The sequence below is a fragment of the Impatiens glandulifera genome, chromosome 1 (genome assembly GCF_907164915.1).
Source record: "Impatiens glandulifera chromosome 1, dImpGla2.1, whole genome shotgun sequence".
Lineage (NCBI taxonomy): Eukaryota > Viridiplantae > Streptophyta > Magnoliopsida > Ericales > Balsaminaceae > Impatiens > Impatiens glandulifera.
Genome location: NC_061862.1, coordinates 149,775,052 through 149,778,497, shown reverse-complemented (window position 1 = coordinate 149,778,497; position 3,446 = coordinate 149,775,052). Strand labels below are relative to the sequence as shown.

General features: G+C 30.8%; 1 pseudogene; it reads right to left on the bottom strand.

Annotated features, from left to right (window-relative positions):
* Nucleotides 1-616: 616 nt before the first annotated feature.
* On the bottom strand, nt 617-2,463 carry LOC124920112 (annotated as a pseudogene).
* Nucleotides 2,464-3,446: the final 983 nt, after the last annotated feature.

The following is a 3,446-nucleotide window of genomic DNA, read 5'->3' as shown; positions in this document are numbered from 1 at the left end:
CTCAAAATATATCCTTCAATACAATCTCTCTTATTCTAACATTCCAAACAAATATTTTTATTTTTATGTCCAAAATCGACTCTAACTCAATAAAGTGTTTTCAAATTGATTTATTTTAGTTGATTCTTAATAAAACACTAGATGTTTTTATTTCTGGGGTGAGAAGAATGATTACAAATCGTTCAAGGTCCATCTCACTACAACAAAAAAGACCAACGGCGACGCTTAAAAAGATCTCTGCCAACCCTTAAAAGCGTCGCAAAAAATGTTATCGACACTTATTCTTGCGTCAGTATTAACATTTTAAGCGTTACCAAAGGGAGGAATATTTAACGACGCTTATTTAAGCGTTGGCAACAATAATTAAACGTCGCCAAAAGTCTAATTTATTTTTAACCTATTATTTTAACAATTATTTTAAAATTTTATTTATTTTTATTTATAATTCTACAATTTTTTAAGATGTTTTTATTTAATTTTTTGTTATGAATTAAAAAATTAAAGAAAAACATCATTACAATTTTCAAAGGTAATAAAAAAACTTTAATAATTACATAAAAAGAACATTAATTAGTTAACTAACATTTAATGTTCAATTTATTTAAATATTATGCATTAAATTTCAAATAAATAGTTCCTGAAAATAACTTAACTACTTTCTATCACACTTTCATTCAGATCCTTTGGCGATTTGAGATCCTTTGACGATTTGAGATCCTTTGGCGATTTGAGATCTTCATTGAGTGTTGGTATAATTGCTTCAGCTTCAATGAATAGAATAATTCCCTCAATTTGCTTATCAACTTCTATTAATGAAGTTATGAAAACATATTAGACAAAATTACTCAATACCATTAATGCTAAGATAACTGCAAGTTTTTACCTCACTTTGCAGTCTGGCATTGTCACTTGCAAAACCTCCATTTATTCACCCTAATTAAATATAGAACATAAATTATAAAGCAAAAGAATCAAGATAATTGAAAACAAGAAAATAGTCATAGTTAATGTCATGTTTGGTTCTACTTTCGTATTTTATCACAAGTAACGAAATAATTTATTTTCAAAGAAAGAAAAAGGAGTATGACTAAGACATGCACTACAAACATGAAGAAACATTTTCTCCTAGAACACATGATGTAGGCATGTAGAATAATAAATCAGAATAAATGAGGTTTACTAACTAGTCTTCTTGGAGAAGGTATAGCCTTTTTCGCTAACATAAGTACGAGGATTAGGCGCTAGATGGTTTCTTAAATACGCTGTTTGTCCCTGCAAAGATCGTACACAATCAAATATTAGGGCCCATCATAATTCACTTCATTATCAACCAAACTATCAAAAAATTATCCTTCATATAATATCAAACAAACTCTAGATGTCTAATATAAAACTTAAAATAACTAACATTAAGAAAGTGTTTCTTTAAAATGGTAAAAATGGTCATCTTTGTCTGTCTCCTAAAACAAAGACAAAGTTAGAAAGTGAACTAACCTTTGTGATCACATAAACATCAACATTGCTTCCAATGCCCAAGTCATTGAATATACTAGAGCAAATAGCCTCAGTTACCAACTTGACCCCATCCTCCTTCTGAGGACCGAAGGCCATAATCAGGAAAAATAATTCAAATGACTATTTTTTTAATAAGCGATAACAGAATCTTACTTACAGTAAGACCTTCACGATATTTCGTTCAAATATCGCCATAGCAGCAAGTGAACCAGAACTCATCGTAGCAAATGGAAGAGTATTGGTTGATCTATGAGGATAAATCTACAAACCCATTATTGCATAAAAATAACATTTTCTTATATAGTTGATTATTTTTCTGTAGATATAACTCACAATGTGTAAATGTGGACCAGTAATAACAAAAAACATTCAAATAACAAGATAATATTAATACCCGAAAAGACGAGTTTTCAACCATGTAAGAGCAGTCACCACTCTCGAATTACGACCAGTATGGAATCGATGTAACTTCAACTGTGAACTAACCATATCTAAAAAGACAATAGAAACGACAAAAGACGTTTAACATTTTGTAAATCGATGCTATCATAATAACATATAGAAAACTATAACATCACCTGTAACAGCCTCGGTATCAGCCACAATACCAGCTCCACAACAATAGATTTTAGGAGCCACGTAATGATTTTTCTCACAATTTTTATCAGCCACAATTGGTCCTTCAGTAGCTCAGGTATCAGATCCAAGAATAACAAGAATAACACCATCCTAAAAATCAATTCAGAAACGATAATTAATGCTTGTTCAATAGAGAGAAGTCAGAGAATCGTGAAGAAAACAAGTTACCTAGAAGATTAAGCCAACAATGGAAGTTCAAGTCTTAAGGAAAGACAAAGATTTCAGTCCTTTGTTCAATAGCATTTCATTTCACCGACATAGGTCGAGATTAAATACACCTTTAGGAGGAACATCAATAGCAGTTGACATCTTCGGTTCAAAAAACACCTAATTATTACAAATCATGAGAAGAATTTATCATTTGATTTTAACCTATGGTATATACATTTCTAATTCATATAAGATCGAAAAATTGAGATCGGAAATGGATAAAGCTCGAATCGACTTAATAGAGATGATAATACATGGATAAATGCAGATCTATAGTTAGAAATTTTATGAAATGAAGGGAGAATACTTACAAATCACGAAATGGGAAGAACAAAGAGTGATGAAGATCTTTTGTTCATACCAATGAAGAACAATATTGCCCCAAATAATGCCAGACTCTAAACAAAAAAATGGCCAATAATTATGGTCCTTATCTTGAATCTTAAAGAGAAAATGGACTGTTATTTGTACCTGTGTAAACTTAACAAAAAGTTGCCCATATTTTTTTCTGTCATCATCATCGTAGTTGGAGAAGTCGTACAAGATTGGAGTGGCTATCAATTTTTAAAGAAGCTGAAACAAAACTAAACTGTGAGATGAATTCAATATCAAATTCTGATAAAAAAGGAAAAAGATTATACCCACTACATACCAGCAAATAGGCTCCAATTGAACTCTCAAAGATGAAAAGAAAGCTTCCTAATCCCTTCATAACAATTGAAGCTACAATTAAATGTTTGTTTGATCTGTCAAAGAAAAGAACAATCATATCAGAAAATAATTACATTTTTTTTCAAAACCATCTTATATCAGACTAACTAGTTGATTATTACTTCAACATCTGCAACTTTCAAACCAATATGATCAGTCGCATGCTTCAAGAAGATGTTGAACTTCGGTTTCAGGGTCTTGGCCGCTAGTCCACCATCAACCCTAAATTCACTAAACCCTTGAGATTCAACATCAATGGTTTATTAGAAGGATCTTATCATCATTATCTTCCATTTGCTTAAAGGGAAAGATGAATACTAATATATTAACAAATATCAAAGGCTACCATTTTCCTTTTGTTGCCTTCAGAA